The 22,962-nt window shown below is 44.5% G+C and overlaps 1 long non-coding RNA gene across 7 annotated transcripts; it reads right to left on the reverse strand.

Moving 5' to 3' along the window:
• Nucleotides 1-144: 144 nt before the first annotated feature.
• Nucleotides 145-22,058, reverse strand: LOC113897696. 7 transcript variants are annotated; one of them, XR_003512402.1, is made up of 5 exons: nt 21,975-22,058; nt 19,661-19,772; nt 13,138-13,295; nt 8,352-8,493; nt 145-379 (listed from the first exon to the last, which is right to left on the reverse strand). It is a non-coding gene; the product is annotated as an uncharacterized LOC113897696 (long non-coding RNA). The 7 variants fall into 7 exon arrangements; XR_003512399.1 differs by having other exon boundaries at nt 8,352-8,488; nt 13,138-13,395; XR_003512397.1 differs by having other exon boundaries at nt 13,138-13,395.
• Between the last annotated feature and the right edge of the window lie 904 nt (nt 22,059-22,962).

Genomic DNA, 22,962 nt, shown 5'->3' on the forward strand with positions numbered 1-22,962 from the left:
CCAGACTGGCTGTAAGTGTGCGGGTTGTCTCGCCCATGGTCGAGTGACTGAAGCGGAGCTGTGACTGCCGCTGCCCTGCATCACGAGAGAGGATCTTACTGCCGATCACCAGCCCAGGAAGAAATCAACATTCAGAATGCAAAGTACATTTTCTACTGAATGCATTTCGCTTTCGTACCATCAAAATATTTAACTCTCATAAGTTTGGGACTGTTTGTATGTATATATACTTCTGATTGGTTCTGTTTGTCTGGAGAAACCTGACTAATTCAGGCTGTAAGTTTAGTGAAAACAGCTTAAAAAAAAAAAAAAAAAAACTCTCCGTGCCTCAGTTTCCCCATCCTTAGAGCCTAGTGCAGGGCTGGCGTTGAATCAGCATCTGTGGAAGGAAGGAATGCCTGAGTGAGAAGGGGCCCTTATTGCAAAGCCACACCCCTGAACCCTCAGCTCTTCCAAAGCTCCGAGGGCAGCGTTCACAGGACCTGGAGGTTGGTAACTTTGACCTTTGGATCTTTTTTTTTGGCTTTTGCTTTTCTTTCAGCGTCCTTCTCTCTACCCTCTGGATCCCTGGGCTCCCAGGTCTTAAATCTACTCCCCAGTTGTGATCCATTCCACATGCTAATCCACAATGATATGTGAATTATAAGCATGCCTTCAATGGATGAAGAGTTCATGGTGGACATAAAGTATTTCCCCTGATGCTTGATGTGGTGGGAACTCGACTGTTATCTGTGATTACTGAGTGGCATGGGAATCCTGAGAACAAGGATTAGCTTCATTTTATAGAAGTGGCTATCCAGGGTCAGAGGCTTGGGTGGGGTGGATCTGGGATTCCAGCCACCATCTATGGGACTCTGAGTTCCAGGCTATTCCCAGAGCTTTCACGGCAATTGGGTCATTGCTCCCACATCTTTACTTCTTTCCCTAATAGAATTATACATCTTCACGCCTGCGTGGCTTTGCGGCAGGCTGAGGGCACTGCCCCATCCCTGACTTTGGGTTTGGCCATGTGCCTTGGTTTGGCCAATGGAATGTCAGCAGGTGGTGTCTGTGCAGAGATGAATGTGGATGGATGTGCTGATGTGGTCTGGCCTCTTCTGCTTCTCTGATCCATCATGAGAAGAAAACACTCCTAACAGCTGCTGATCCAAAAGTGAAAGAAGACAGTGAAGTCGCTCAGTCGTGTCCGACTCTTTATGACCCCATGGACTGTAGCCTACCAGGCTCCTCCATCCATGGAATTTTCCAGGCAAGAGTACTGGAGTGGGTTGCCATTTTCTTCTCCAGGGGATCTTCCCAACCCAGGGATGGAACCCAGGTCTCCCACATTGCAGGCAGACGCTTTACCATCTGAGCTACCAGGGAAGCCCTTTGGATCAGGGAACCTGATCAAAGAGCAGACTGATTCCAACCCAGTGCCTGCAGTAAGCCAGGCCAACCAGAAACCTGGAGTACAGCCACACCAGTCAGTCTATGCCATATGAACAAGAAAAGTGAATGCTTATTGTCATAAACAGCTGAGTTTTCGAGTGAGCTGTTACACAGCACTGGTACAGTAATTGCTGACTGATACACTTCCCTACATGAGTATCTTTAAAAATGGTTCAAGTGCAGGGGAAATGGAGATAACCCAATATTTGGGTCCCTGGAAAAAGTGTCAGGATGTTACTAGTCTCTAGTGAAATGGCCTTTTTGCTTTGGCATAAAGGAAACTTCCCAGCTTTCCCAAGTTGTCAGATCATATAAATATTTCTGGCTTATGAAATATGAGTGGAAATGGCAGGCGGCCCTTTCAGGCTATGGAAGAGCAGTTTCAATGCAAGTCATGGTTCTTTTGCCCTCTGCTGAAGGAATCGTGGTGGGTTCAGACTGACATGGGAACCACCAGATCAAAGCAGCCTGTATCGCTGAGTCACTTCCTGGGACCACAGAGGATTTTCACAAGCAGGAAATAAGCTGTGTAGTGTTAAGGCACAGAGATTTGGGGGTTGCCAGTTACTGCTTAACCCATCATCCTAACACACAGAGAGAGCACAGACTAGGGGGGCTACAGCTGCAACCTGCTGAGAACCCCAGTTCCAGTTCTCCCTGGTGAGTGAGCAAGTCCCTGTGGCCAGCCTGCTCCAAGACCCAGAATAGCCCCATCCCTCTTCTTCAGTTTGCTCAACAGCCACACGGGGGTCCACTGACCTGCTTAGGACCATGATATGGTGGCCCCCTGGCCTGCAGCTGACCCTCAGGTGATGTGAATGTATTCCGTGGGCACTCGCCCTGGCAGGGACGGAGCTAGTGCTGCAAGCAGGGGCTCTGGGTGTCGAGGGTGTGACTTCATTGGTTTTCATGAGGTCTCTTTATGCAGGGAGCTGGGGGACTGTGGGCTCACTGCAACACTTGACAAACCTGTAAATATGTGTTGGGAGTCATTCACTGCCCGGCCTTTGCATGAAATCTGCATTGCAAAGCCAAGTCCAAACAACAGGGCATTTTTGTGGCCGGGGTCTGGCGGGTACCACCTTGCCTGCCTTGGTTGGGGTGGGACAGTTGTCTCTGCCCTGCTGACTCTTGGGCAATGCTACAGACCGACAGAAAGGGTAAACTTGAGGGTGTTCTGTAAATTGTAGCATACCAGGGGCTGGATTCTCAGAAATGAACACAAGATAGATCCTGCTTTCTCACTGCTAGGAAGCTCATCAAAGAAAGAGATGACCCACCACCTAAGGCAGGAGAATGAACTTCGGGTGCAGAAGGATGGAGAACTGTCTGCAGGGGCATCAGGGAGGACTTCCTGCAGGAAGGGAAGTTGTAACAGATTCTGAGGGGCAGATCAAATACGGGGAGGAAGACTGGGGACAGTGTGAGATAACATGTGTGTGTACCGGTGTGCACAGGAAAGGCCAGGGAGGTGGTTGTCCCGGCCTCTGCTGCTGGGGTAACTGCAGGAGTTAAGAGCAGGGGCCCTGGGCAGACTAACGTGGGCTTAAGTCTTGGCACCATCATGACCTCTTGCTCTGTGACTTTGACAAGTCACTTCACTTCTCTCAAATCTGGTGTTGTTGTTGTTCAGTCGCTCACCCATGTCTGACTCTTTGCGACCCCATGGACTGCAGCATCCTAGGCTTCCCTGTCCACCATCTCCCAGAGCTTGCTCAAGCTCGTGTCCATTGAGTTGGTGATGCCATCCATCTCATCCTCTATCATCCCCTTCTCCTCCTGCCTTCAATCTTTACCAGCATCAGGGTCTTTTCTAATGAGTCTGTCCTTCGCGTCAGGTGGCCAAAGTATTGGAGCTTCAGCTTCAGCATCAGTCCTTCTAATGAATAGTCAGGATTTCCTTTAGGAAGGACTGGTTAGATCACTTTGCACTCCAAGAGACTCTCAGGAGTCTTCTCCAGTATTACAGTTCAAAGCATCAGTTCTTAGATTCTTAGCCTTCGTTATGGTCTAACTCTCACATCCATACATGACTACTGGAAAAGCCACAGCTTTGATGATATGGACTTTTGTCAGCAAAGTAATATCTCTGCTTTTTAATAGACTGTCTAGGTTTGTCATAGCTTTTCTTCCAAGGAGCAAGCATCTTTTAATTTCATGGCTGCAGTCACCATCTGCAGTGATTTTGGAGCCCAATAAAATAGTCTGTCACTGTTTCCATTGTTTCCCCATTTATTTGCCACGAAGTGATGGGACCTGATGCTGTGATCTTTTTGAATGTTGCATATTAAGCCAGCTTTTTCACTCTCCTCTTTCACTTTCATCAAGAGGTTCTTTAGTTCTTCTTAGCTTTCTGCCATAAAGGTGGTGTCATCTGCATATCGAGGTTATTGATATTTCTCCTGGCAATCATTCCAGCTTGTGTTTCACCCAGCCTGGCATTTCTCATGGTCTACTCTGCATTTAAGTTAAATAAGCAGGGTGACAATATACAGCCTTGATGTACTCTTTTCCCAATTTTGGGGGGGGCAATAATACCTACCTTGGTTTTTCCAGTGGTCATGTATGGATGTGAGAGTTGGACTGTAAAGAAAGCTGAGCGCTGAAGAATTGATGCTTTTGAACTGTGGTGTTGGAGAAGACTCTTGATAGTTCCTTGGACTGCAAGGAGATCCACCCAGTCCATCCTAAAGAAAATCAGTCCTGAATATTCACTGGAAGGACTGATGTTGAAGCTGAAACTCTAATACTTTGGCCACCTGATGCAAACAGCTGACTCACTTGAAAAGACCCTGATGCTGGGAAGAAAGATTGAGGGCGGGAGGAGAAGGAGACGACAGAAGATGAGGTGGTTGGGTGACATCACCGACTCAATGGGCATGAATTTGAGTAAACTCCAGAAGTTGGTGATGAACAAGGAGGCCTGGCGTGCTGCAGTCCATGGGGTCACAGAGAGTCGGACATGACTGAGCAACTGAACTGAACTGAATACCTACCTTAAAGGATAAAACCATGTGCAGGGGGAAAGTCCTTAGTACTTTGTCATGTGGTTCAACCCAGCAAGGGTAGCTAATGGTAATGGCCTGGTCCAGGAGGCTTGCCTGACCCAGGGGAGAAGGACCTGCTCTCTCATTTGACAGTAGCCTTCTAGAGTAGCTGATAAACCCTATGTTGAGCCCCAGAAAGATCATGGCTTCTAGGATCAGAGATTTCTGTGTTTGGGTCTCAGCTCTGCTACTTCCCACCTGTGACATTGTTCTGAAACCTCTCAGAACCTGTGTTCTCTCATCTGTCAATGGGCTGTGTTAATATCGTGGCTGCAAGGACTAGATACCTCCATTTCATCTTGAGAAAAAGAGGTTTAATCTGAGGATATGCATGGACCTGGAGGGCATTGGAATTTGAAGAAGCTCCAGGAATGAGCCTCTCCGGCCTGCCATGTCACACATATCCAGCCTCTGGATGGGCCCTCCGTGGCCACATGCCTGTCTGCACTAGGCACCACCAGTCAGTGGTGGTCCTGCACAAAAGAACACCTGTGTCTGTCCCCAGTAGGGAGGTGTGGAGGGGAAGCTTGGCGTTGGGCTTGGGGCAGCCTCTATGCAGGAGGAGGTAATCGCCCCCTCCACAAATGGTCTTGAGGATCCTGCAACTATTAGCTGTAAAAAATTGATCAGCCCAGAGGCTGACCGTGTAAGGGTTGGGAGGGTTTAAGCAATTCAGCCCCCAAGGACAGAATGAGCCCTGAACAGACCCGGTGTAACCAAGAGACACAAGATCAGCACTCCTGGCAGAAAGGACACATGGGACCTGCTGGAAGCAGAACCTGGGGGAGGAGGGGGGGCAAAGGTGGATGGGAGGACAGGTGGCTGGAAGCAGTGCTCGTTTCTGGTGTCGGAGTGCCACCAGACCCAGTGATGAGAGGTCTGGATTTTAATCCCAGCTGTGCCAGAGACTTGCTGTGTGCACTTGGCTCTGTCACTTAACTTCTCTGTACCTCATAGTCCCCCAGGTTGTAAAGCAGATATAACGCTGCCTGCTTAACTCCTCCTCCCGCACCTCTCCTCCCCACCCCGCCCCCCAGCCCGCCATGGCTATTACTCAACATGTACCCTGAACTTTCATGTCACATTTCCCTGCCTGAAACCAGAAGGCTGGTAGGATCTTTCAGAAGAACAAGTTAGACATATTTACCAAGAGACTTAGAGGGGCTTCATTGGTGGCTCAGCGGTAAGAATCTGCCTGCCGATGCAGAAGACACGGGTTCAATCCCTGATCCTTGAATATCCCACATGTCTTGAAGCAACTAAGCCTGCGCAACTAAACCACAACTACTGAGCCTGCGCTCTTGAACCTGGGAGCTGCAATTACTGAGCCCCGCGCCCCCGAGAGCCCGTGCTCCACAACAGAAGAAGCCACTCATGAGAACCGTGCACCGCAACTCCATAGGGTCCTCTGCTTGCCACAACCAGAGAAAAGCCTGCGCAGCAACGAAGGCCAGCACAGCCAAAAATAAAACTGTTGCTGTTCAGTTGCTCAGCCGTGTCTGACTCTTTGCGATCCCATGAACTGCAGCACACCAGGCTTCCCTGTCCTTCACCATCTTCTGGAGCTTCCTCAAACTCATGTCCATTGAGTTGGTGATGCCATCCAACCATCTCATCCTCTGTCATCCCCTTCTCCTCCTGCCTTCAGTCTTTCCCAGCATCAGGGTCTTTTTTAATGAGTCAGCTCTTCGCATTAGGTGGCCAAAGTATTGGAGCTTCAGCTTCAGCATCAGTCCTTCTAATGAATATTCATGATTGATTTCCTTTAGGATTGACTGGTTTGATCTCCTTTTAGTCCAAGGGACTCTCAAGAGTCTTCTCCAATATTACAGTTCAAAAGCATTAATTCTTTGATGTTCAGCCTTCGTTATGGTCCAATTCTTACATCCATACTTGACTACTGGAAAAACCATAGTTTTGACTACTTATTTATATTTATATTTATTTATATTTATATTACTTATTTATATTTATAAAAATAAAATAAATAAAATGATAACATTATATATATACATATATATATACACACACATATACATATGACTTGGAGAAGCAGGTGTGTATAGGGTGTAGATAAGGCTCCAGAGTTTGGAGTCAGATACCTCCACACTCAAAGCCCTCCTCTCATACTTACCTGTGGCCTGAACCAGTCACATCAGCTCTCTGACTACCAGTCATATTCCTCTCATAATGTTCTGCCAATGACTGCCTTGCAGAATTGTTGTGAAGTTTAAAAGACATAATACAGAGTACATGTCTGGCTTACAGTAAGCACTTAATAACTGTGGCTACTATTATTATTGTTGTTGTTGGTAATACAGCAAGGTGAAGGCCACTTGGACATCTTAACAACTGGTACCAAAACCCTCTTAGGGAGGGGACCGTGTTTGTTTGGGAAAATGCCCTGCGAGGTCCTGTCATGGAGGAGGACACCCTGTGGGTGTGAACTCAGCAGAAGATGGGGCAGCTGCTCTGTTGGAGGCGTGAGAAGGCATCTGTGGTTCTGATTCCGAGGTGAGGGGGCAAGGAGTGATGAGGGAGGGGACACAGATGGGGAGAGGTGCTGAGACAGTTCAGGGAAGGTGAGTGCAGCCCTCTGTGGGAGAGCCTGGACCCATGGTCCTGATGGGGAGGCCCCGTGCTCCACTTTTATATGCTCACCTGCCCTCCACACAGGTGCCTCCTCTGTCCCCAAACTTCCTGGACTTAGGAAACTCTACTGTGCCATGGGCAGAGAATCAGATAGAGATGGGGGTGGAACTCTGTGTGGGGACAGGGGACAGGATTTTACAACCCCGATAAGTGGTGAAGATCAGCAGAGGCAGCATGGATGCCCCAGAACTCAGTAGAATCTTCACTTAGCTCTGGGCTTGCATGGCTCCTTCCTTCTACCTCTTTACAGGATGAAGCCAAATTTACCCTGAGAGTAAGGGGGATGCAGCTGAGAAGGGTTCTATTGGTGTATCTGTGTCAATGGCAGTAATACGTATATTATCGAATCACTGAATGGGCCAAGTCCAGAGCTAAGAACTCTTACATACGCATATGTTCTTCTGAATCCTCACAACCCCCCTCCAGGAAACCAAAGTTCAGAGTTTAAGTGACTTGTCCAAGTCAGAGAGCTTGTCAGTGAAGGGAGCAGGCTTACGCGTTGGCAGAAGAATTCCAGAGCTGGCCCTTGTAGTCACTGCAGTGCCTGGAGCTGGCTCTGTGAATGGACAGCCAGTGCTCCAAAAATAGAAAGGCAGGGACAGACACAAGGGCGTGACTTTGTACATGTCTATACAGGCACACCTTTGAAATGCTGCAGGTTTGTCTCCAGAACATTGCAATAAAGAGAATATGGCAGTAAAGCGAGGCATATGGATTAATTTTGGCTTCTCAGTACAAACAGAAGTTATGTTTACTCTATACTCTGGTCTAATAAGTGTGCAATAGCATTATATGTAAAGAAACACTGTACCTAACTTAATTTAAAAGTACTGCTGTGGAAAAATGGCACCAACAGATTTGCTTGACACAGAGTTGCCACAAACCTTCAATTTGTAAAAAATGCAAAATCTGCAAAGCACAATAAAGCAAACTGCAATGAAGCAAGGTATGCCTGTATACATTTTTTATATGACACCTGTCATTTCCATGGGCAGAGAGAAGACTGATATATGTAACTGAATAAAACTTTACAAATTCCATAAGACCAGAACACTTAATGCAAATTTGAAAGTCTGACAACAGAATGACCAAAATATTTGTAGTATATTTGGCAAAGAGCAAAAAGCCCTTGTAAATTAGTAAGAATGAAGATGAAAGGGTAAGGGATGTGAAAAGGCAGTCCGAAAAATATGTGGCCAATAAATGTACAAAAATACTCACCTTTTCTAGTAATAAAATACATTCAGGCTAAAATAACCTTTTCTTCTCCCACCAATAGTCCCAAATTAAACACACTCAGTATCAGTGGGGGTAGATGCAAAGGGGAGCTCCAGGCTGAGAGCAAATGACTGGTCCACCTGTTCTGGGGATAAATGAAAGACAATACATCAAAAGTCTTAGAGTCATACCTTCTCCTTTCAGCTGACAATTCTACTACCTCATCTTTATCCCAGGAAGATAATCATGGAGGGAAGCAGATATCCAAAGACAAGAATATACATTGCAGTGTGTTTCTTTTTTTATGATGACAAAATAAGTGAAAACAACCTAAATCTCTAATAGTAGGTAATTGATAGTGTAAATTATAGGATATTTGCACAATGGGATAAATCCTTAACAGCCATTACAGTCGCGAGTGTAAATGTAGTCTTAAGAGAACAAGGTAAGATATTTTAATTTTATTATTTAGATAAACAAAACATATAAGAAAATTGTGCTAAGTGTGACTCCATTTTGTAAAAACTCAAAAATCTATGAATTTGCAAAGGAAAAATCTAGAATATGTGTACTAAAACATCCATATGTCTTTCTGGGAAACGGGATTTCTGGTGATGTCAGGGTTTTTTATTTGCTACTTATGATTTGTTTTTTCTCTAAAATATCTCATTTGCCTCTAAAAACATATCTAGACCAACGAAAGTAATAAACAGATGATCTTGCAGGACATAGACACAGCAGAACTTATAGGGAAATTCACAACTTTAAACAATGCTATCATTAAAAAGAGAAAAACAACTTTAAGTACTAGAAAAAGGGGGGGGGGAACAACCCAAAGGAAAATGGTAATAATAATAAAAAACAAAGATTAAAATTAAAGTAAATAAATCAGAGAATCAAAAAAAATCTGTGGAATTAATAAATAAAACAACGAATTAGCTCTTTAAAAAGATGAAGTACAAACTTCTGGTAAATGTAATCAATGGAAAAAGGAGACGCAATTAAAATGGAAATGGGCATAACCATCCAAACAAAAGAGATCAGCCTAGGTAAGGAAGAGTCATGATAGTCAATGGGTCGTGTCCGACTCTGCGACCCCGTGGACTGTAGCCCCCCAGGCTCTTCTGTCCATGGAATTCTCCAGGCAAGAATACCAGAGTGTGTAGCCATTCCCTTCTGCAGGGGATCTTTCTGACCCAAGGATCAAACCTGGGTCTCCTGCATTGCCGGCAGATTCTTTAACATCTGAGCCATCAGGGAAGCCCTTAAATCATGCACAATTTCATACTCATATATTAAAAACATATTAATGAAAATGCCTCATTTTCTACAAATACATCGATGACCGTGGACATCCAAAGACATACTTCACTTGTAGGACTAAAGTCAGGCACCAAGGAAGCTCAGGCAGAATGAACCAGCTTTCCTGTCCAATTGTCCTGGGAGTCAGCTCTTGACAAAATAAAAATTAATCAAATAAATAAACAGAAAGAGAAACTTCTGCCAGAAGCTTGATCAAGCATGTCAAGATTAGTCTCAAAATATTATGAAAACGCATCAGGGTTGCTGGATGAGAGGACATCATTTGACAGAGGCTGCAATTTTCTTCCAAGGCACAAACCAGCTCAGCCATTTCTGGGGCGCTGGCTCCCCCCAGGGCCTCTTGGGTCATGTGTGGCCTCTTTTGCTCAATGAGGTTTAAGACCTGAGAGCATGCTTCTAGGCAAGGCTTGTATATCCAAGCACATTTAAGTTCTGGTGAAGTTCCAGCCTTTAACAGTGAGTCTTCTTCTCCTGGAAAGCCCCTGAGTTGAGGACCACTGATATTATGGGCTCCTTCATGCTTTACTGATCATGAACTTGACCCCCAAGAAGCACTGTGCCCTGAGTCTCCCAACACCTTTATGGATTAAAGTAAAACCTGAAGGGTGTGGGAGTTTCCGTGTACATTCTTTGCTCTGACATTTTCTAACTTAATCTGGGTCTTCTGTAAATATGAACAGATGTTCATAATCATAACTGCAGAGTAAGTCTTAAAGTATGTCTTTTTTTAACATCTATTTATAGGAAGCTGTTGTAGACACCAAAACCCAATGATGGTGATCAGATGTTACCTAAGCATGTAGACAGCTGCCCACCACACTGTATTTGCTGGGAGAGAAATGTTAATTTGTCAATAACCATTTTTACTGAACAAAGACTAGTTCCAAAATATAGAACCAGAAAGGAAATCAAAGGGAGAATATGAGTTGGGGCCTCCGGATCTAAATCTTCCCTGAAAGTTCACCTCATTCCAAGCAACCTGAGTTAAGAATCTTGGGTCTTATTCCCTCCTCCCATTTCAGCCCAGCCAGGAGCGCCGCGTGGATCCACAGGGTGTCAAACTGCTAGAGGCTGTGAAGATGGGGGTCTCTGCCTACAGGTGAGAGACAGAGACCCCCTGAACTCCTCACTGAATGAGTATAAATGACCATCTGGGGTGGGGATGGGGCTTCACTCGGGCCCTTTGCTAGGTTCCATGAGTCAGGGTTCTCCAGTAAAACAGAACCAATAGTGTGTATGCATGCATGCATGTGTGATACAGATACAGAGAGATTGATTTTAAGGGATTGGCTCACAAGATGATGGAGGCTGCCATGTCCAAAATCTGCAGGGCAGGCTGATAACCTTTGAACTCTACTGGCTGCCTCAGATGAAGGATTGTGGGTGCTCAGGGAGGGCTCCCTGGGGGAGGTGGTGTGAACCAAAGGAAGTGACAGCTAAGAGGACTGAGCATCCACCTGATCGAAGCTCTGCATGTGGAGAAGGACGTGGATGGGCAGAGAGAACCGGGGACAGCATCATGGAGGAGCATTTGGCAGGAGCAAAGGTGGGGGTGGGAGGGTTAAGCATGCAATGGACCAGGTACAATGGGGACAGTGAGCCACCTACGTGCAAGGACTCGTGAGGACCGGGAGCCTGCTGGATGGCCGAGCTGCCATCCCCTGTCCCTCCATCCCTGCTTGTTCCTTTGCTCCAGGGGCTGGGATGTGTGAGTCCTCCTTCTTGGCTCCTCTGGCTTTGGCATCTGACACACTGACCCACATCACAGGCAACTGCATATTCCATTCCAGCTGCCTTGGCAGGGCCTGCTGGCTTCACGGCTGCCATCACCAAGTCTTTCGCTTGGGCAAACAGACAGGAAACCACCCCAGCCAGAGCTCCATGCTCCCTGACCTACTGAGCCTGGCTGGCCTTCTCCACTGAAGTTTCCTCAGAGCCCAGACCCTGATCTGGAGGCCCTCCCCTGTCTCTGTGTCCAGCCCAAGTGAAGTGAAAATGAAAGTGAAAGTCACTCAGTTGTGTTTGACTCTTTGTGACCCCATGGACTATACAGCCCATGGGATTTTCCAGGCCAGGATACTGGAGTGGGTAGCCTATCCCTTAGTCCAAAGGATCTTCCAACCCAGGAATCGAACTGGGGTCTCCTGCATTGCAGGCAGATTCTTTACCAACTGAGCTACCAGGGAAGCCTAGCCCAAGGCAGAGGTAATGGTTCTGGACCCTTGCAGGCTGCCTTCACAGGTGTATCTGCCCATCCCCACCTCTGGAACTCTCATGGCTCCTGCCCTGGGGTCTGCAGACTGGGCACCGAGGTGGTGACCCCTGGAGAAGGTGGCTTATGGTGGGATGGGCAAGATTTAAAAAGGTGAAGGGAGGAAATTAAGGAAGAGAACAAAGGAAAGTGAGTGAGGTGTGTGTAGGGACCAGGAGTCAGCCACTCTTTTATTTAATCCACAGACTCTCTTGAGTAAGTACTGAGGCCAGGCTGTCCACAGGAGGGAAAGTACATGACCGGACTCTAAGGAGTGGCAAAATAAAACTGGGGCTTCCTTGAGGGACCACTCTCCCCTTGGTTGTTCCCCAGGCGCACGTCCACTCCTGAGTGTCCAACATGGACCTCATCATGCTTACCTCCTCTTTTGGGTTCCCTGTCCCCATGAATGTCACCACAGAAACCCAACTGCTGGAGCCAAAAATGTAGGCCCTATTCCTGACTTCTCTCTCCCTCACTCCTGGCATCCAGCGCTTTGGTCTGTCCTGCGGAGTGGCCCCTCTGAACAGCTCCACACGTGTCCACTGTTCTTGATTTCCCTTTGCACACGTGTCCTCTGAAAATACCGCTCATAAATGCCAAAAGACAGAAACAATGCTAGTGCCCAGCAGCAGATGAATGAATGAACACAATGTGTCAGATCCACACAACAGAATATTACTCATCCATGAAAAAGGAGAAAAGTGCTGGCATGTGCTTCAACACGGATGCGGCTTGAAAACACTATGCTAAGTGAACAAAGTCAGACGCCAAAGGTCACGTATTACATATTCCGTAAACGTGAAATATTGAGACAAAAGCGTATTAGTGGTTGCCAAGGGCAGGGGAAAGGGGAGGATGAGAAGTGACTGCTTAATGGGTACAGGGTTTCCCTGTGGGGTGATGAAACATTTTGAAACTAAATGGAGGTGAAGCTTGTACTATACTGTGAATGTGATTAGCGACCTGCACACTGTAAAATGAAGGGGCTCCCCTGGCAGTCCAGTGGTTGAGACTTCGCCTGCCAATGCCGGGGGTGCGGGTTCAATCCCTGGTGGGGAAGGTAAGGTCCCAAATGCCTCGAGGCCACAAAAACAGAATATAAAGCAGAAGCAATATTGTATGTAACAAATTCAATAACAACTTTAAAGGAAATGGTCCACATTAAAAAAATCTTTTTAAAAGCTGGTGAGTTTTATGTTATGTGAATTTTACCTCAGTCAAAACAGGCAGGAAGTAGGGTGGGTCAGCCTGTGGTGTCTGGCGATCTCCGTCTTCCCATATTGCCTCTCACGCAGACAGGATCCTTCCAGCCCAGGTCTTTCCCACAGAGCCACCATCATCTTGTCATCTTTGTCCCTTGCAGCCTTTTTCTGTGTGTGCGTGGCAGGGCAGGGGTGAGGGGATCGTCTCACATTCTGAATCCTCCATTTCTCCGGGTCTGCTCATCAGAATTTGGCCGGAACTCTTGCCCTAGGTACCAATTACTTCTGCCAGAGGTGTGTGAATATTTATGATTGCTCATATGCTTCCTGTTTACCATGTCAGCAGCAGTGTTAGCGTTCGTGCTGATAATAAAAACTCAATTTATAGTAAAAACAAGCATTTTGTGGTGGAATTGGGTTTTAAGGATCCTATAAAGGCTTTGTGGAAGATTTATTTGAGCCTTGTAAATGTCTTGCCCCAGGGTGAGACTTCAGAGCCTTCAAACAGTTCATTTTGAAGGATTTGGTTATTAGAAAACTTTTATAGTGTCTTTAATTTAATGGGAGAAGAATAACAAACTGAAAGGCTTCCAACAATAATGGATTCCTGATAACTGGAAGGTCTTCCTACCCTCAATAGGCTCAGTGGTGGGAGACCTGGGTAGCTAGGAGCTGGGAGACCTGGGTGCTAGCTTATTCAAAGGCTAAGTAATTGTAGATAAGCCTCTTCTCCTCTCTGGGCCTCACTTTTCTCTTCTGAACTGTCTGGGGATTGAAATTTTATGTAATGAGAACTTTTGATCCCATAACACTTGTGCCTGCATGCTCAGTCGTGTTCGACTCTTTGCAACCCCATGGACTGTCGCCCACCAGGCTCCTCTGTCCATGAAAGTTTTCAGGCAAGAGTACTAAAGTGGGTTGCCATTTCCCTCTCCAGGGGATCTTCCAGACCCAGGGATCGAGCCGGAGTCTCCTGCATTGGCAGGCAGATTCTTTACTACTGCACCACTTGGGAAGCCCTTTGATCCCATAATCCCATTCTAAGGAAGTTTTCCTGAGAGGGGAAAAATTCAACCAGGGCAGAAAGTTACATGACTAAAATTGTTCAACACAGTACCGTCTATACAGACAAGAAAGCAGAAGTTAAAAAAAAACAAACCCAGAAATGGAAGTAGCTAATTGAATTATGGAACAATTTATGAGAGAATAATAAACTGACAATAAAAAATAGTAATTGCCATATATAGGTCCCCTCCCTAAACCCCAACACAACACCATCAAGACTGGGATGATGCTCATTAAAAAGAAACAATGGTTATTGGCAGATGATGGGATTATGGTTGATTTTTTTTTCTTCATACTTTTTGTGTATTTTTCAAATTATCTGTCACAAACACGTATTACTTTTATAATCAGAAAAAAACAAATGTCATTGAGACATTTTTCATAATTTCATAAAGAATATGTGACAAAGAAGAAAATGCTTTAGTTATAATGTGAAATGAGAAGGAAATAGAACATGAATGAATATTCAGATTGCAACTGAGTTGAAATGGTAACAGGTCAAATCCCTGAAAACCACGTTGCCTAATTATCAATTCATCTAATAACCAATTCTCTGAAAATTCACCCATATGCCTGTAGGTGTTTTTATATCTATTCAATTATCATATTCTTTTTCATTTTATCATCTTTTGACATGTTAAGTATTTGTTATCTAATTGTCTAAGGGTACTTCTGGTAATTTCATTTCTAAGAGTTATTTTAAACATTTGAACCATCCCTTGATTATGGGATTGTTTTTATCCTTGTGTGTGTAATTTGTTCCTTAATCTACTTTTGAATAATTTAAGGACTTGTTAGGATGTTTGTTAAAAATCCTTTCTTCAAAATTTAATATTTCAAATGCACTTTTCAATGGTACCCAAGGCACTAAGTACAATCAATTATAAAGCTTCCTTTTGACTTGATCCTTCACTAGAATCCCATCACCAAGGTTGTGGATCAAGAAAGATATGAATGTCTTAAAAGATAGAAATATCACTTATGAAATGCTGACGATTTAATCAGTGTAAACTGTCAAAAAGATGGAAAGGAAGAATAAGATATCCAAATGGATTTAACAGCATCAAAAGGTGGGTGAATTCCTCTTAGGGAATGGCTGTAAATAAATACATAGAACCCAAGGGAAATTGAAACAATAATACTGTGGTAAAGTGATGAAATTTTGGTGTTTTTACTGAAAATTCCTAAACCTGTTCAACTAAGTACCATCTACAAAGGCAAAAAAGTGAAAGCTAAAATAAAAAAGTAGTAATTTCCGTGTATAGATCCCTACCCCCACCCCAAGCCAGTTATCACCAAGGCTGGAATCATGTGGATTAAAACCAAACAATGATTTTTCTTCTCTCCCTCCCTCTCTGAGAGAAAGCATCTCAGTATCTTATTCTAATTTTTCTCTCAGCAATATGATTTCATTGAAAAAACACTGATGATTGGAACTTATGGCAAGTTTTGTGTTCACTTGTCATTTCTTGTGTGAAAGGAGAGGTCCATTGTTATTCATTGTCTCTGTTACGTGGACATTCTTGTACTGCTGAGCCAGATGATGGATACAGGTAATGTGACTTTTAGAAGGGCCGCAATAAAGCTGAATTGCCTTGCATAAGAAAGGGAAAGGGGTTAAGGGTACAGCAGCTGGGGGGCTAGAGTCCAATGCTGGGAAGACTGAGAGGGAAGGAAAGAGTCCAGGAAGGAAGCAGGCCTTCCTAGTTGATCACGATGCTGGAGAAGGCATTGAGGAGGGTCTGTGGGATTTGTTAAGCTGTTAGCAGCAGAGTGCACAGCAGGCTCTGTCGCTCTTTCTCCTACCACGACATCAGCAACGTCCGTTTGTCTCACAAATCCTCTGGGGTGAGTGGAATTTCTCATGATAAACCTTGAACTTTGGGGTTTCACCTCAAGATTGGCCCAGTGCAAAAATCAGGGCTTTCCATAAAGAAAGCCTAGGTGTGTATTGTGTGTGTGCTCAGTTGCTCAGTTCTGTTACGTCTATTTGAACACCTGTGTGTGAATATACCAAAAAAGGAGAAATGAGGGAAGAAATGGGGGAGAAAGAGAGAAAAGAAAGATTTTTATAAGAAAAGCTTTATACAGTCCATGCTAGTTTAAAATTGAAAGTATTCCATTTAATTATACTTGAATTTAACCACAGAAAAAGAAATGGGATGGAATTTATCAGATAAACATTTCTTCAAAAATGACGAGATTTATTGCTAAAGATTCCTCTAAAGAGATTAAAGCTATGAAAAACTTTAAGTGGTCAGAACCTTTGTTATTTTCTTTTAATTAAATCAGATAGTCTTCGGCTATTAATTTGTTTATTTGATCCCTGGTTTTTGGAATTACATTTATTTATTTTTTTCTTTCTTGCCTTTGTTCTGTAAAGTTTTCTACATATTGTTCCCCATTTTGCTCCTGCTGATTAGGAAGCATAGATTTTATTTATATTCCTTTAGTGGCAACTTTTTTAGGCTCCAAAATCACTGCAGATGGTGACTGCAGCCATGAAATTAAAAGACGCTTACTCCTTGGAAGGAAAGTTATGACCAACCTAGATAGCATATTCAAAAGCAGAGACATTATTTTGCCAACAAAGGTCCGTCTAGTCAAGGCTATGGTTTTTCCTGTGGTCATGTATGGATGTGAGAGTTGGACTGTGAAGAAGGCTGAACGCCAAAGAATTGATGCTTTTGAACTGTGGTGTTGGAGAAGACTCTTGAGAGTCCCTTGGACTGCAAGGAGATCCAACCAGTCCATTCTGAAGGAGATCAGCCCTGGCTGTTCTTTGGAAGGAAAGATGCTAAAGCTGAAACTCCAGTACTTTGGCCACCTCATGCGAAGAGTTGACTCATTGGTAAAGACTCTGCTGCTGGGAGGGATTCGGGGCAGGAGGAGAAGGGGACGACAGAGGATGAGATGGCTGGATGGCATCACTGACTCGATGGACGTGAGTCTGAGTGAACTCCGGGAGTTGGTGATGGACAGGGAGGCCTGGCGTGCTGCGATTCATGGGGTCGCAAAGAGTCGGACACGACTGAGTGACTGAACTGAACTGAAGTGGCAACATTTAAAAACTTAATGTGTGTATTTAATATCTGATTTCTCTAATACAATCTGAAATTATTCAGTATCTCTACTCATCTTTTGAGAAAGTCAGGATGTTTGCACACTTTTTCACATTGTCAGTCTCATTATTACAGTCTAGGTCCTTATTTTCACTTCTCTGTTTAAATACAAGACATGATGTGATGATTATTATATAGTCAATAATTAAATTTACTAACCTATTTTACCTGTTTCTATATTCATCATTTTCTTTGAATTCTCCTCTTTGATTGCAGACTTCTTCCTGATGCAAAAGTCAATGGCACCCCACTCCAGTACTCTTGCCTGGAGAATCCCATGGATGGAGGAGCCTGGTGGGCTACAGTCCATGGGGTCTCGAAGAGTCGGACACGGCTGAGTGACTTCACTTTCACTTTTGACTTTCATGCATTGGAGAAGGAAATGGCAACCCACTCCAGTGTTCTTGCCTGGAGAATCCCAGGGATGGCGGAGCCTGTGGTGGGCTGCCATCTACGGGGTCGCACAGAGTCGGACACGACTGAAGCGACTTAGCAGCAGTAAGCAGTCCATCTGGGGGAAACATTTGTATTTTACCCTGTTTATGGAATGATATTTTAGCTGAGTATAGAAATCTAGGGGTTGGTAGTTATTTTCCTCAATGCTGTGTGAGCTTTGAGCTAAGTCAAATAAAGGCAGTCTTTTAAGTGGAATCTTTTGAGCAACCACTAGACAGGTTAAATGATGACAGTCCTCTGAGATCTGAAGAATCTTCAACCCTGTTCTTCTGCCCTGGTGGCTGTCAGGCTGCTGGTGTTTACTATGACCATAGGCTGTTGATTTTCATGGTTATTGTGGAGCTGCAGAGTGTGAGATGGGACTAGGGCAAATTAAAGTGCCACAGCACTTGCTCTTCTTAGCAAGAGTAAGATGTTTCTCTTGGAGAAATGATCCTCAGAGTGCTGCAAGCCTTTAATTAACTTTCAGACTTCTGAAAAAGTTGATTTCGAAAATGTTCATTAGTTTTCTCTTTGCTTTTATGGAAAAGAAAACTTTTGGAAGCCATTACTCTGCCATTTTTAACTGATATCACTTTTTCATGCATTTTAAAAAATTTTGATTTCCAGGTTGATCTTGAATAAATCACTTTCTCTCTCCTAGCACTCCTCCCTGCCTAATAGTTGTGTGGCTGTCTCCATCTTACCTCTTGAGACCCTTAGTTCAGAACCAGCTCTTTACATCAGCAGCCTGGGGCTCTAACCCGGCAATAAATATTTCAGATGTTTCCACCGAGTCAGCAGCTTGACTGAGGGAGGTCCTGGTTGTAAGCCTCTGTTTTCCCCTGCTTTTCTGAGCTTGCCATTTCATGTGAAATGTAACCCTTGGAAGCTGACACATACTTTTTCAGCTTCCTTTCAAGAGTAGAAAGTACCCCTCCAAACTTCTGATGTGGAGCAAAGAGCCTGGCTCTGGTGCCCCGCCTCATGTTGGAGGCAGTTACTTTCTCTTATATCCTAGGATCCAAATTATGCCCTATCCCCCAGTTTGTTTCCCAGCCGTGAGCCCTGGATGCTCACTGTGACATATTTCTCTTCCTGCTTTTCATTTCTAGTCCACGAAGATGTCACTCTTGATTTTGAACAGGGTTATGTCTCCACATTTTCTCTCTTGTTGTTGTTCAGTCACTAAGTCATGTCCGTCTCTGCGACCCCATGGACTGCAGCACACCAGGTTTCCCTTTCACTATCTCCTGGAGTTTGCTCAAACTCACGTCCATTGAGTTGGTGATGCTATCTAACCATCTGATCTTCTGTCATCCCCTTCTCCTCCTGCCTTCAATCTTTCCCAGCATCAGGGTCTGATGAGTTCGCTCTTCACATCAGGTGGCCAAAGTACTGGAGCTTCAGCTTCAGCATCAGTCCTTTCAAGGAATATTCAGGATTGATTTCCCTTAGGATTTCCTTTAGGATTCTCTCTTATATTTTACTTATCACCCCACTCCAGTACTCTTGCCTGGAAATCCCATGGACAGAGGAGCCTGGTGGGCTACAGTCCATGGGGCCGCTAAGAGTTGGACACGACTGAGCGACTTAACTTTCACTTTTCACTTTCATGCATTGGAGAAGGAAATGGCAACCCACTCCAGTGTTCTTGCCTGGAGAATCCCAGGGACATGACTGATGTGACTTAGCAGCATTGTTGCTCTGTGTCTGGAGCAAGAGAATTGGAGGTTGTTGGATAGATAAGGCATAAGTGAACAATGTCATCTTGACTCAACAGTGTGTAAGAGCTGCCATCATTTACAATTTTAAACTATTTTCAATTTGAGAGAGTACCTATTGACCCTCTGCCTTGATATACAAGGAGATTAGCCTAAAATGATTAAAAAAATAAATGACAATACATACCACTGGTGTGCCTGAACACTGCCGGCAGTACTCATGAGTCTGTTTCTCTGGCAAAACTACTGCTGCCGCTTTCAAAAACCAACATGCCAAGCATATATCTTGATTTTGCTTTCTAGGAAAACACAGAAATAAGGCACCAATCATCGTAACAAGGACTTTTTCCTTTTCTTTTGTCAGGCATGTTTTATGAGCGTGAAGAAGTGGCTCTGTGGAGGATAGCAATAATTCCCAGAAAAACTATGATTCCATCCAATTATATTTGTAAGCATATGTACAAAACTGGATGAAAAAACTATAATATCCGATTGGGTAAAACTCCACTAACTAGAAGTTTAAGGAATGTATTAGCCTGACCCAATTCGACTAAATTTTAGCCCATGTCTACAAGGTGCAATTTGTAATCCTAGGCATTGCGTGGATTACAGAAGTGAATGAATACCATTCTTGTACTCCAGGAGAGGGAGAGGAGAACTTAACTTAAGGGCATGCACTGTGATCTATGCGTATAACTCTCACTCAAGTTATTTCTGAGTTCAAGCCCAAGGATCAGGTGCTGCTGATGACCCCTGAATATTTAAGAAAAACTTCACCATATTGTCTAAGGCCCAATGGTGCAGAAACCATTGATGGCTTTATTTGAAATTTCCCCATTGGTTTTATGGATCAACTCAATGTTCCAGACATGGAAATATTAATAAGCAATTGATTAGGCACATTCTAAAGGGTACAGAAATTCAGTTATTTTGATGGTGTTATCTAGAGAGGCTGCAGGCAGAGTTCCAGGGAAACCTGTATGGTTTGGGCCCTGCCAGCCTCTTTTTGTCTCTCCCCACTCTTTCTCCACCTCAAACTTAACCCCAGACATACCCAGTTACTTTCAGGGGTTCCTCTAGCTTTCATTCGTGTATCTACAGTGTTCTCTCTACCTGGAAATGTATCCTTGCCCTTTCCTCTTCCAGGAAGAGCCTTCCCTCACAGAACAACGAAAAGCGCCAGTGTTGACTGAAGCCATTCTGGTGGCACATGAAGAGACCAAACAGCAATAGTTTACATAATGGTTAATAAGTGAAAGCGGAAGTCGCTCAGTTCGACCCCATGGACTGTCTGTGGAATTCTCCAGGCCAGAATACTGGAGTGGGTAGCCTTTCCCTTCTCCAGAATGGTTAATAAGGGGCTCTGCTTTACAAAGTTGCCTGTGGTATTGATTCCTCCTAGATTGTTCTGCAGCCTGAGGACACATCTTTTGTCCCCATGACACAAGATGACTCATTGTTGGTCACTGTTACATGAGGAAAGGCTCCCAGGAAGACGGGCAGGGATGAGGCCCCCTACATGGAAAGGACTAGGGAAGGAAGTGGCCACCCACTCCAGTATTCTTGCGTGCAGAATACCATGGACAGAGGAGCCTGGCGGGCTAATGTTCATGGGGTCACAAAGAGTCGGACACGACTGAGTGACTAAGCACACATGGATAGGAAGATGGGCAGCTTGGGCAGATCTCCCTGTTTTAAGGGCCTGAGCTAGAAGTTGCACCCCTGACTTTCATTTACATCCCCTTAGCCAGAACTGAGTGACATAGTCATACTGAGCTGCAAGGGAGGCAGGGAAGTGTCATCCTCATTCAGGGAAGTCTCTATTATCATGAGAGAGAAAGAGAGGACTGATATTGGGGAATGACTGGCTGTGGATGAAGGCTGTGAGAACAGAAAGACCCTGGTGGATGAAGATGGAAGCTTGACTACTCCAGTGAGAGAGAAGGTTACATCAAAGATGGACAAAAGGCAAGAAATGTTGAAAAAGTAGGAGCCAGGTCACATTGAACTGGAAAGTGTTCCTATATCCATATTTTACTCATGTAAATCTTCCCATCCAGAGTGTCCTAATATTTCTTTCCTCACCTCTGGCGGCCCAATTTATGCTTGTTCACCCCATAGAAGCCTCTACTTGCAGCCTGAATCTCAGATGTATATGGAGACCCTCCTCTCTGGTCTACTAACTGAGCTAAAATGACTTTAGTAATCTTTTATGGATGCCTATGATAGACAGATGCTTTACACATATATTTCATTTTTTTCCCACAATTCCCTTAGTGGAGTTTTAGGGGTTCAACAAGAAACATTTCCCTCTTTCCCTTCCAAAATGAGGGCCAATTGAGAAACAAGATTCAGGAGAAAGGCCAATGGAGACCAATGTTAGGTTTTTACTGATAAACAGGAGAATGTGTCTTTATCTTCACACCTCTGATCAAAGAACTTGCCAAAAATCTTCCCTGCATCCCCACCCCCCTTTTTAGTTTAAAGTTGGAACAGCTCACCTCGTGGTAAGTTTGGGCTTCAGAGTCACCTATTTACTCAGCACTTCTGCCTTGCACTGGTGTGGAGCAGGGAGACAATAAAAGAAACGGCCTCTGTCATGCAGGCTTTTTAATAAATTAGCTCCACCCACTGAGAACCTAGCCCAAAGGCTGTTACTCCATAATCATTAACTCCTTCCTCCCCTGGAGAGGATGGGGCGTGGCAAAAATATTACTCCCTTGGCATTCTGTCCATGTGGAAACACGGTGGGAGGAACAAAGCATCTGTCGTAACAATTCCTAATAGAAAATTGTTTTGTCCACAATTACAGACCAGGATGCCCGTGCTGTGAGAAATCCCACAACTTGCTAGGGCCCACCATCTGTCAGACGGCAGAGTATTTTGGAACCAAGTCTAGTTCCAGCCTCAGACTTTTGGTCACTAGCTTCAGCAGCTTGTAAGGTCTTTGAGGGAAACATTACAGTAAGTATCTCCACATTTCCAGCAGCGCCTAACAAAGTATTTATTAAAAGACTCATGGCAGGGTTTAGTGTAAAGGCCTGGGGGTTTTGGCCCAGTTTGTTGCTTCTTTGTCTCATGTTCAGCCAAGTTTCTTGACCAGGACAATTCCCCAGGAGCAGGAACCAGCAATGCTGCCTGGGGACCTTTTAGGCTCTGGTTGTTCCTTTGTTGCGTTTATAGTTTGAAGCACTTTGTGGTACTTTTTCGAAATCCACTTTCTCCCTTAAGTCTCCTACTACCCTGAGAAAGGAAAGATAGAGTGGGGAAGAGATTCGCCTAAGGGCAGAAAAGGATTAAGGACCACATGGAGTTCAGGCTTGTGGTATAGTTGGTAACCCTTCAAACAAATGTCCTTAAATATTTGGCTAACATCTATTTCAATAGGGGAAGAGAGACTTGCTTTATATTAATAGAAATTGTAAAGAAAAAGAAACTTACTTATTTGTAAGTGGTGTCAACATTCTGAAAAATACCAGCCAAACATTC

This window comes from Bos indicus x Bos taurus, chromosome 8, assembly GCF_003369695.1.
Source record: "Bos indicus x Bos taurus breed Angus x Brahman F1 hybrid chromosome 8, Bos_hybrid_MaternalHap_v2.0, whole genome shotgun sequence".
Classification (NCBI taxonomy): domain Eukaryota; kingdom Metazoa; phylum Chordata; class Mammalia; order Artiodactyla; family Bovidae; genus Bos; species Bos indicus x Bos taurus.